General features: G+C 39.0%; 1 protein-coding gene across 6 annotated transcripts in view; it reads left to right on the plus strand.

Annotated features, from left to right (window-relative positions):
- Positions 1-12,048, plus strand: part of LOC143443455 (uncharacterized) — a 29,238-nt gene extending 17,190 nt beyond the window's left edge. For all 6 annotated transcript variants that reach the window (XR_013112448.1, XR_013112449.1, XR_013112452.1 and 3 more), the window contains one exon: positions 9,889-12,048. The gene's annotated coding sequence lies outside the window, so the exon portion shown is untranslated. The remainder of the gene's footprint in view (positions 1-9,888) is intronic.
- The last annotated feature ends 562 nt before the right edge of the window (positions 12,049-12,610 follow it).

Consider the following 12,610-nt stretch of genomic DNA (forward strand, 5'->3'; position numbering starts at 1 on the left):
ATACACACACACACACACACACAGAGAGAGAGAGAGAGAGAGAGAGAGAGAGAGAGAGAGAGAGAGAGAGAGAGAGAGAAATGGGGATGGGGAGATATCCATAGGCACAACACAAACTCATGCATTTATCTCTCCCACCTGCTAGGACACAATCTTTTTATCCACTTCATAATTATTATCACCTCTAGAGAGTTTTCTTTTTCCTCTTCAAATAAATCAGCACCCCATGACATTTCTTTCTTTTATTTTTAGTAGCACTTATCACAGCTTGTAAATATCAAATAAAGTGATTGTATTTTCTTTTTCTCTACCAAAGTCTATGCTCCATATGGATACAGACTCTTCCTACTTTGACTTGTTGTTATTTCCTACATACTGGGCATAGAAGAGGCCTTTAATAACTACTTTTCCAGTCAATGACCTTTGCTGTTCACAGAAGAGGAACTCAAGATTAAGAGGGTCTAGGTAACTGATCTAGGGTCACACAGATGTTCAAATGGTAGAGAGAAATCTTTCAGTTGCAAAGAGGATATTTTACAAACTACCTCTGTACATTCAGCGAAGCAGTTCCATTGTTGAGCTACTACTCCATGAACATAATGTTTTCCATTTTAATTCAATCACACGCCTACATATGCTTCGGCCCAGACAAGTTTGCTCAAAGTGTTCCTGCAGAGCAGTTTCCAGCCTGAGATGATAATTTTAAAGCTTTGTTCAGAAACTTAGGACCCTTCCTAGGCCAGTCACAGTTCTTGACAATAGTAAGGAAAGTGAATTCTGAGCACAGAGGAATTGATGCCGGTGGAATTAGTGGCAACGTTAAAGCCACAAATGTGGATATGAAGGTAGATATTCAGTAGCATGCAGCAACAGTCTTATCACATCTCACACATCACATATCACACGAGTGGAAGGCACACACCAGAGATCTGCCTGCCTCAGCCTCTGCCTCTTCCTCTGGCTGAGTGCTAGGATTAATGGCTGGAGCCAACACAGGCTACCTTTTGTCCTCCAAAGTTCTAAAGCCTGAAGAAGACAATGGTTTATATTATTTTATCTCTTCTATGTTTATCTGATCAAATTTTACCATACAAAACTGTGCCAAGCCATCACCTTCTTGACAAAGTCTGCAAGCATTTTAACATATTCTTTTTTCAATTTCTTTTTCTCTTTCTATGCTGCCTTCCTCCAGTTAGTACTCAAACCAGCAGCAGATCTGGTGTGGGGAAGGACTATAGGTGCCAAACCATGAGATAGCATACACTAACTAACTGTGCCTTTCCTCCCAATACCCCCTTCCTAGCCTCAAGGTCATACACTCTTTTTTTTCTGAAATGCAAAGCTCCTTCTATGTCACAGAACTCAGAGATGATATGACTGCAAGTTTGTACTGAGAATTGTTTTTAACAAGAAGGTGAATAACCTTCCCACTTCCTCTGAAACTTGTCAGGAGTGACTCCCTTTCTTCCACAAGGGACAGAAGTTCTCTCGCTGCCTCTACTGTGATGCTGGCCATCCTATTAATAACCCTTCTAATAAATCTCTTACCCCTGAATACAGTTCACATCAGTGACAGGCTTGAACTCCAAACCTGAAACACTCCTTGTTTTCCTTTACATTGCTTCCACCTTCCCTGTCTTCCCATCACTGTACATATTTTTTCATATTCTAGAACAGCATGAGAGAGACCCTGAAATATTGAGATATCTCCAGAATATTTCCTTGCCTCAGAAGATAGAATCTGGAGGCAGAACAACCAGAAGAGATAACAACTCTCAGGAAAAAGTCTTAAAGTGTCTCACAGCTAAATCTACATATGTATATTTCTTAGTATGTCTTTCACCTTTCCATAAATTTTAACACTGCTGCAGGCAAAGCAGAAAGAGGAGAAATATTTTCTTCCTATTTCTGGCTCAAAGTGTAAATAAACCCCTTTCTGTTCGTGCATAGATTGCCGGTCTTTGGTAAATAACCACTGCCAGTCATTTGACTCTAGTGTTCTGTTATCAGAAATTTGGGGGCTTTTCTTCCTGTTGGCCAGATGATACTGGGGTAATCTGGGTTCCCTCCTGATATTCTTAGTCTAATTAATAAAACAATTCAAGAACAGACTCAAGTGGAAACTTGAAGACAATTTTATTAGAGTTTAAAAGACAAACCCCAAGGCAGACAAGCTGTAAATCTTGGCAGCTGCCTGGAGTGGGAGAATAAAGCTGAGAAGGAGAATTAAAAAAAAAAAAAAAAAAAAAAAAAAAAAAAAAAAAAACCCTCATGCTGCTTGGGTTAAACAGGCATAGGGGTCAGACCCAGGATGGATGTGTTGCTATGGGGTGGAAGTATAACTTTAGAATAGGAGTAAAGAAACCCAAAGTATCAGAGAAAGCATAGTTAAGTTCTTGCCAACATTTAAAACAAAGAGAAAAATAAATCAAAAGCCACAATTTTCTACCTAAAGCTCAGAAATGTGGACAGAATCGACAGAACCCCATGAAAGCTCTCAGGAACTGGGGAAAAGGGTGTGGGAATTCTGATAAGAGACAGTGCAATATCTCAATAAAGGGACAATTATTCTACCCATCTCTCTATTATGGCATGATGTAAGGCACCTTCCTGGGAGTAGCCCTGGTACCTGAAGGGTGGTCTTTGGCTGCGTGATCAGCCTTCTCTAAGGGAATATTAAGTCTCCATCTGGCCTCAGATTTCCATCTTCATGGCCAGAAGGCAATAGTTTTCCTTTAGTAAGCCTTTACTGTTGCATTCCAGCTTCGCCAATCCTTTCCTCCCTCACACCCTGTCTCTCCCACTGTTCTCTTCCCCCATCCTTCAACACTTCGTGAATTTATATCACCTCAGACTGCATCCTGCATTACTGCCTATAATTTACCTGATTTTTATCTTTCCAATGTGACCACCCTCAGAATGTCTGTACTCTAACTATAAGTAAAAGGGCCCTAAGTTACTATCTCTCTTGTCTGAAATTCCACTGTGATTCTTTTTGCATCTTCAAATCCTATTCATTTTCTGATAGTGTGCTGCAACTTTTCTCCATAGCAAAGAAAGAAAATGTGACACTTTAGAATGGGGCTCCTTGCCTACTCAGCTAGGCCAGTTTAGTCTCGCGAACAAGTTACTGCATCTTCATTGTTTAATGTTGCCTTATTCTTTTAAGAAAGATCACACCGAGATTTAATTTCACTCCTACCCATTTTTCATTTTTACCTTGGGAACAGTTCTACCAGTGAATTACATATCCAGCCCACCAATCATTTTCAACACTATATTATAACTCAGATATTATTTTGTGTTTAATTTAGTTAGTATAGACAAGATGGTTTTGATACTTTAAAAAAATTATGAGTAGTTTTTCGCCATCTCTCCAGCCATGTTAAATTCTTAATCTTAACACTTTCATAAGTTTCAGGAATATATTTAGGTAGCATTGCCAGAAAAAAATCTTAGGAGAAATGCTTTAAGTCTGTCACAATCTCTTTCTGTGTTATACACATAAAAATTAAAGATTCACTGAAGACAGAACTGCAGCCAAGCTAAGTTCTTTCCTTTGGAGTGGATTAAGAAAGTATTTTTACCTACTTTCTGTGGATTTGTGAGGGACTTATGTCTCATTGACTGAATTTGAACACTGCACCAGCCAGTGTTATGGTCTGCCTATAATCAGATGAATAGTCTCAATTTAAGTCCACACACTTGTTTGATTGCTCATGTCCCACTGGCTGTGCTCACTATTATCAGGAGACCTACTGTGTGCAGACTTTATTCTTTGGTTGTGCCCAGTTCTCTTTTCCAAAGACATTCATTTCGAAATTTTTTCTTTCTGTGTTAAACCGAAGTATCTGGGCATTTAAAGCATCCATTCTTAAATTTTGTCTCTGCATTTCTTTAAATATTCTGGTGTTATTTTAGTTTTAAGCTCTTATTTTATGTTGGCTTGCTTTTGTGCAGAGCAAACACCTCAAAACTTGTTGAAAAGAAAATAAGCTTTTTTTTTTTTTTTTTTTTTTTTTTTCTATTTTACACGGTGGTAAATCAATTTCTGAAAGAGAACTGCCCGGAGCATCAGCAAACCTTTATTCTTCAACTGTAGAAATGATTTCATATATCCTATGTTTTCTTTACTGTGTGATTTTTGAAATATCTCTATAATCAGTGATCCATACTATCCCAAAGCTAGCTTATATACACAGTCATGTTGCAAATGGAAAAAAGTTTTCAGATTTGACTTAATTTTCATAGAACAAGCTGAGAATTCAGTGAGTGTTCAAGAGCGTATGGACTGAAAATTAATAAAAGCAGTAATAAAAATACAGAAAAACCAAAAACCAAAATCAAACAAACAAACAACTCCCCCGAAAACAAAACAAAACAAAAAAGTCCCCCAAATGTCAAGAAGACAGACTGGTCTGGCTCCATGGGGCCATCTGGTAACCTGTGCCTCTCCAGCCATCTTCACATTCCTTATGGCATATGACAGTGTATTTAAAAAATAATTCTTTAAGTTTCTTTTCCAGTATTGGTGATATCTCATTATTACTGTCCTCAGTTAGACAGAAACTTAGAGGAGAGTCCATAGGAAGAGATATGCTCTCTCCCACATGGGGCTTCTATTTTTATGTTTATTTTACTCATTCAGATTGAGTTTTGACTTTTCAATACCAAGTGCCAATGAAAGAGTCTATGTCTGCCGGTGGGACCAGGCAAATGAGGTTTCCTGTTGGCTTTATTAATAAAAGAATATAAAACAGGATTCAAATGAACCTAGTGAACAATTTTCAGTTTAAAAGAGAAAACTCCAGGCATTTAAACTGTAAACATAGGCAGTTGCACAGAGAAGAATGGAGAAGAGAAAGAATGGGGAACCATGTCACTTTTTAAGTAAGCAGTATAGAGGACAACTTCCTGGTGGGCAAACCAGATCATGATGGGGAAGAGAACTTTACAGATAGAGTAAGGGAATCCAAAGAATTGGATACAGAATTCTTAGAACAGAAATAAAAAGGATAAAATAGGAAACGTTGTATTGGGCAGACTTCATAAGCCACCTGGCTGCAGTCCTGGAAGCTACTGTGCTAGTTAGGTCAAAAATCCTGAGACAAATAAACAAAGCAAAACAAAAACCAAACAAACCAATAAAAAAAACCTATGTGATGTGACAGAAGCCAGAGGACAACTAGGGGCCTCAGGAAGTTCCTTACCTGGGGGGTATGCCATTGCTGTGACGATTAACTTATGACCTGGTTTTGGTGTCTGTATATTCGATGGATCTCCAGGTGGGACAGTCTCTGGATGGTCTTTCCTTATTGCAGATGCCAAAAAGTGCTTGCTGACAGGAGCCTGATATAGCTGTCTCTTGAGAGGCTCTGCCAGAGTCTGACAAATATAGATGCAGATACTCACAGCCAACCATTGGGGACTGAGCACAGGGACTCCAATGGAAGAGTTAGAGAAAGGACTGAAGGAGCAGAAATGGTTTGCAAAACCATAGGGAGAACAACATTATCAATCAACCAGACTCCCCAGAGCTCCCAGGGACTAAACCACTGACCAAATAGTACACATGGAAGGACCATGTCTCTAGCTGCATACGTAGCAGAGGATGGCCTTGTAGAGCATCAGTGGGAGGAGAGGCCCTTGGTCCTGTGAAGGCTGAATGCCCCAGTGTAGTGGAATACCAGGGCAGTGAGGTGGGTAGGTGAGCACCCTCATAGAAGCAGGGGAAGTGGAAGATGGGATAGGGGTTTGCAGAGGGGAAACTGGAAAAGGGAATAACATTTTAAATATAAATAAGTAAAAAATCCAATTAAAAAAAATACTTATGACATAGCCTTGATGCATGTTGCATCGCACTATTCCCGTGCTAACACAGCCACCATTGAGCAGGAACATTGTACATAGGGAGTTTTTCCTGATTGATTCTCCCTAGGACAATGACTATCTTGTTCTGTAAGTTACATAGAGAAAAGAATTTAGGATCCCTAATTTTTAGCATATCAGTCCCACCTAGCAGCACATCAAACTCTGAAATGTTCTTTGAACATCATGGTGAAAGTAAAAGTACTCATTCTTATGTAGATTCTCTGCAGTTACAGTTTGCCCCGTCTTTGCTTTCAGGCAGTTCAATTTGAATGATTATTCTAAGAGAACATTTCTTTCAAATGGTTTAAAAAGGTAATCCCACTGTCTGTAAGATCTGAGCCTTGGAAAGCTTTGGGAAAAAGCAGCCTTGATATTTCTTCTGCATCAATACACCTCCTCCTGTCTCTCCAGTGCATTTTCTTTTTGATGCTCTCTGAACCTCAGGGAGATTTTAGGAGGGTCTGAACTAACCTCTTATTTTCATCTTCCAATAAAAAAAGAGACCATCCTTTATCTTTCAGAAGACAGCATTCTAAAACAGCTCAGATTTCAGACCTATCTGAGAGTACTAGATTTGTGTGGCTCCATTTCACCTATGGTGTCAGACTGTTGAGTCCTGGCCTACTTCTCCAGCTGGAAACATCTGTACCTCAGGTGTCTTCACTCTTGGCTATGCCATTATGGCTTCTTCTTGACTGTCTCCTACCTTGCTTGGGAGAAGGCAGAAAGTGCGGTGAATCAGGGAGCAAAGGCAGCCAGTATTCTTCACTGAAAACTACCACCAGAGTGTGATGTGTGAGTATATTTGTCAGTGTGTGAATGGGCATGAACATGAGTCTGTATGTTTGTGTGCAGGTTAGTCTGTGTGCTCATGAGTATGTATATGTATGTTTGTAAGTGTGAGAAGTCATGAAATTGTGTGCATGTGAGCATCTGGTTATAAATGTGAGTGTCTTTGCATGCATGGTTATGTTTTTACATGCGTGTGTAAGTATGAGTCTGTGCTCATATGTGCATAGAAGCATGTGTGTGCAGTGTAAGAGAGTATGTTTGTAAATGAGTTGCTGTCTGAGTATAAGAATGTATGTATATGTGAGTGTATGTATGCATGTGTGTGTATGAGTAAAAGTATGTGTGTATATGTGTGCATGTACACACATATGAGGATGCGAGTGTGTTCCTGTGTGTACGTACTTATGTGTATGTTTGTGTATGTGTGTGCGTGTGTTTGTGTGTGTATATGTGTCTATATTAATGGGACTGAATGTGTCTGAGTGTGTGTGAGTACATTTAATGTTCAAGATTGTCTGAGATTTCTTTGGGCTCCATAGCTCCTGGACATATAGAAATGAGAAATCCATTTGCTTGGGAAGCTTGTCTGAAGGGAAATGGCAGTTACTGCTCCTTTTGATCAATAAGGTGTAATCCAGACAATTATTTTTAGGCTGTGTTGTCTTGACAGAGTGTGAGGTAATTGCTAGAGGCAGGCCAATTCACCTTCTTGAACAGGTTTATTCTAGGTTCTTCCTAAAGTCTTCACATTCTAGAGAAACTATGTACCAGGTTTCACTCTCTGGGGTTAAGTATTGGACACTAGGAGAGTTCATGTGTCCTAAGTAGGATAAATATTCCCTGTAGCCAAGGCACAGGAAGTCATGCAAATCCAGTTATTCCCACCCTCTCTTTGCCAAGCTTCGGTTGCTACTTAAAACTCCACAGTGGCACTGTCCTGACCCTGGTTACAGACTACCACATATATCTGCCTGGCAGCTTTCTCTCATTTAGAGTTGGTAACAACAGAATGCTCCAATTTTAATCTGTTTAAGAGTCATTACCTTATGTCCTGCCAGCAAGAGTCCTACAAAGCAGCAGGGCACAGTTAAGATGCCATCATTATCCAGAGCTGAAAGTTCAAGTCAACTGATTCAAACAATTAGGGGGCATCTCTACTTTCTACCATTGAATAAAAACACTTTGGACTCCAGAGACAAACTGTGAGAGACTCTTTTCTCTGTGGCTCTCGATATTCTGATCCCCACTCTACATTACCTCATAGTGTGTGCTATGACTTTTAGGCTGAGCCACCTTCTGGGACACTCTGTGTCACAAAGCAGCAGTTGACTACGTTTTATTAAAACATATTATTTACAAATATGTGTTAAGAATGATTATATTCAACCCCAGTTGGTGCCACTATCTTCCCTGGGTATCCCACCCCATTATGTACCACTTCCAACTCAATACCATTGACCTCTCCCACCTCGTTCTCTTTGTAGCAATCTAAGAAGTCTAATGAGTGTTGTCCCTATATCCATAGGAGTTCTTCTATTCACTGGAGCGTAGGGTACTTAACAGTGGGACCCTATGCTAATAGAAGAATGTTTCTTCCTCTCCTATCAAATATCAGTCAACAGCCATTGTTATGATGTGGGTAGACTTCATGAGCTCCACCCCAATCTATGAAGGGATTTGGGGTGGCTTGGTCTTGTGAGGGTAAAAGCTGGAAAGCTTTTTACCAAATCATGAGTATAACAGCCAAAACATGTTCAGAAGATGGCACTTCCTAGCACATCTCATTTTCTGGCTTGTCTTTCAACTTTTCTTTCTGGATGTTCCCTAAGCCTGGGCATAGCAGGGAACCCATAAAGATATCCATTTAGAGCTGAGCCCTCACTGAGAAGTTGATTTCTTTTGAAGGGGAAGTAAAGAGGTTGGTGATCCTGCATCTCATTGTGGAAGAATTTGCCATTGGCTGTCCAGACCACAAAAGAAGCCCGGATTAATAAAGAGCTTATTTATATAAGTGAAATGCATCACCTATTGTGGCATGCGATTGAACTACCTTGTTTGAAGAAAAAAAAAAAAGAATCTCAGAAACTGTAGACTCCCAACTGCCATGCCAGTAATTCTGCTCTGAAGCAATTGTACCCATACCTGAAAGTTGTCCCATTACATAATGTAGAAACGAAGTGAGTCCAGAGTGCTCTGTGTAGTGAGGGCCTGAGGATAGTTTATAGTTAATTAATCAAAGTCAGTAAAGTAATTTTATTTTTTTTAGACATCAGCATTTTAGTTCTTTAGATTCTTGAGTGAGGAAAAAAAAACGGCTAACTCTATAATCTAATTAATTGCTCTGTACACAAACACTAATTACAAGGAGAAAAAGCTTACTACTAGTTGTACTTAGGTATTTAAAAGCCAGGTAGGGGGGCTGGAGAGATGGCTCAGTGGTTAAGCACACTGATTGTTCTTCTTAGAGGTCCTGAGTTCAATTCCCAGATACTATAAGTTGGCTAACAATAATCTGTAATGGGATCCAATGCCTTCTTCTGGTGTGTCTGAAAAGAGCAACTGTGTAAAATTACACATATAAAATAAATAAATCTTTTTAAAAAAAAAAAGCTAGCTAGGGTTCATTTTTTATTTTTATTTTTCCTTAGAAAGGAGCCTGGCTAAATAAAAGTGATTGGATCTAAACTAGAAAAATCTATCAGAATAAAACATACCCTTGTTTTCTTACCTTTCTGATAAGACTGAAGTCTGGTTCATACAGCCCATTTTTACATGGATATTACAATAGTGAGTGACAAATATTTGGTTGAATGCTTTGCCCTTTGGATAAAGGTCCAAGGCATTATTTAAACTGAGTGTGGATCATTTCATTTACCACAGGATTCATCTACTATATAGATTTCAGCATCTACCTTAGGTGAATCCAGATGCATTTAAAAATAGTTTTTCTAGGGAGTCATGTTGTTGTAGGAGATTGATCTGCTGTAAGTTGCCCTGGTAGTGGTGATGGCAGCAGTGGAGGCAGCAGCGGCAGCAGCAGCAGCAGCGAATGTTCCCCAACGTTCTGAGTTCTCAAGTGAAAGACACACATGAATCCTTCCAGTTTAATATGTCTTAAAGAGCTCAATGGCTAGGCCACTTGTAAATTTCCACATTGCTAACCCCTTTCCTCTGATACTCCTGATACTACTTACTAAAATCTGTATTCCATCTTTTATCTTTCAGAAGACAGCAGTCTAAAGCAGCTCAGAAGGAAACTTGCAACTTCAACTTCGTGGTCAATGTTGAAGTTGCTGGTGTGTGTGTGTGGGGGCGTTTATTTGTGTGTGTCTGCATATATATATATATATATATATATATATATATATGGGACAAAGGATAATCTTGAGTGTTGTTTCTCAATCACTGCCTTCGTTTCTCTTTGTACCTTTGATTCAGGGTCTCCTGTTTGCCAACAATTCTCCAAATACTGTAGGCTGTATAGTGAAGGAGCCATGGGGATTCACCTTCTTTCCCTGCAATGAAATTGCAAGCACAGACACTGGTGGTCCCTGACCTTTTAAAACATGAATTCTAGCAGTCAATTGTCCTTCTGCTTGCAGGATAAGCACTTTACTGTCTGAGTCACTTTCTTCAGTCCAGAGAAGTTGCTGATTCTTTTTAACTGTTGAAGGGAGGCTGAGGCATGTCTTTTACTGTGAGTGCAAGAAATTGACATCCTCTCTCACTAGTTTGCTTTCTGACCAACTCTGAGAGGCAATTATAGAATATCAAGACCAAAGAATCCCATGGAAATGGTTTCTATTAACTTCGTTCTGCAACCACAACCAAGTTGGGACCAGTTTTACATAAGTGGCTGATAATGGGAGCAGACTGATGAAGGACTTTTCCACAGAATGCAATCCAAATTCTAGATTCTCTGCTTGCTTCATTTCTCCAACTTAACAAGCAGAGAAATCAAAACTGTTCAAGCTAAAGTGTGTGTTAAATAAAATCGAGCCATTGGTGTACCAGTCTTTGTTCAGGTAATCATTTTAAAAGAAACACAGAGACTGAGCACTAGAAGGAAATGGAAAACAATTTCTTCCACTTTACTCTGTAAAACAGGAAGATACTGCAGGGCCACCATGTGGCCCAGTGACTAAGAGGGCTTACTATCAAGGTTGATGTCCTGAGTTTGATAGCCAGAAACCTATGAGGTGGGAGGGATACTTGCTTCTGCAAACTGTCCTCTGACTTGCATGTTTATCCCATGCTTGCACTTCCAACACAAGTTAAATAACTAAATAAATGCGGGAAAAAAAGAAAGCCATTAACAAATGGTTAAGATTTCTGAAAAGACTCTTTTGGAAGTCTTAGTCAATGGGCTTTGAGTCCGTCCCCCTCTCTTATTCTCTCTCATGTTTTCCAGAACTATCCATATTTCTTACTTTCTCTTTAAACATCCTTTTAGATAAAAATAAAATAAAATAAATGTTCTCTTCTAAAATTCAACTATAGCATGTGTCTGTAGACCTCTCCTTAACCTTTTATATTCCAAGTGGAGCCGATCCAGGAACTGTATGGTCAAAGGCTGGATTTATCTAACAATATGTAGAAGAGAAATATCTGGTCTCTGAGTACTTCTGTGCTTGTTAGAATTTGTGAAAGAAACATAAATTTATTCTAGATAAGCTTAAACGAAACATATTATCCATTGTGTATGTTGCAAATCACATTGGATTTAAAATGAAAGCACTTAGAATATTTTAACAGTGAACATTCTAGCCTGTAAAAGTCATTTACAAACAAACCAAAAAAGTAGAAAAGGGGCTAAAGAAAATTTAGAATCATTTGCTTAACTTGGGAATACATCAAGTCTTTTAATGTCACTAATAGCTGGAAGTTTCATTGAATGTAATTAGAGCCCCCTGTCACTTGACAGCCAGCTAGAAAGGAAGGAAAATTGTGTAGTTAACATATATTATGATCATTTATATAGAAACTAAAGAGAATCAACAATGTTAAAAAATTAAGTAAAAGGTTATTAGACAAAAAACTATCAAATTCATAATTAAAACCTAATTTTTACATTTATTTATTTTGTGTGTATCTCTCTCTCTCTCTCTCTCTCTCTCTCTTTCTCTCTCTCTCTCTGTGTGTGTGTGTGTGTGTGTGTGTGTGTGTGTGTGTGTGAATACGTGCACAGTACAGCAAACATATGGAGGTCAGAAGACAACTTGCGAGATGGAAGAGTTCTCATCTTCCATCATGTGAATCCTGGGCGTTCAAACTCAGGTTGCCTGTCTTGATGAGTAGTGCCTTTTACCTGCTGAGCAGAGTCAATTACTGGCTAGAGAATGCACTTTAAAGAAGGCAAAATAAAATAAAGTCACTTAGAAATTATCTGTAAGTGTGGCATTTTATGAATAAAAATAAATCTCATTATTAAAGAACATCCAAGAGGTTAAAAACATGGGATGAAAGGAAAAATTGTTTTTCTTTTTCTTTTCTTTCCTTTTCTTTCTTTTCTTTTTTTTTTGGGGGGGGGGTGTGGATACAAGGAGTTAATAATGAAAATATGTCAGTTTGGTTCTCCCTGTTAATGATATGATGGCACTCTGTCACTTAAGAAAGCGGGTAGGTGAAATTAGACAATCTCTTCTAAACAAAGATAAAATTTAAAAAGAGGAAGGAAAAGAAGTCTCAAAAAGAGCAATACCCAAGCTACCAGTTTCATACACCTAGCCTACGGTCATCCTAGTCTGTCTCAATTAAGGAACTGCCGAAGTCAGTTGGGCCTGTCTATGCAGAGCTACACCATTGAGTAATGATTGATTTGGGAAGGCCAGGCCAATAGTGGGAAGTACCATCCCTAGGCACTTGGGCCTGGGCTGTATAAGTAAACAAGCAGAAAATGAGGCATAAAGAAAGCCAGAAAGCATGGCACAGCAGAAATAATCCATTC

This window comes from Arvicanthis niloticus, chromosome 9, assembly GCF_011762505.2.
Source record: "Arvicanthis niloticus isolate mArvNil1 chromosome 9, mArvNil1.pat.X, whole genome shotgun sequence".
Lineage (NCBI taxonomy): Eukaryota > Metazoa > Chordata > Mammalia > Rodentia > Muridae > Arvicanthis > Arvicanthis niloticus.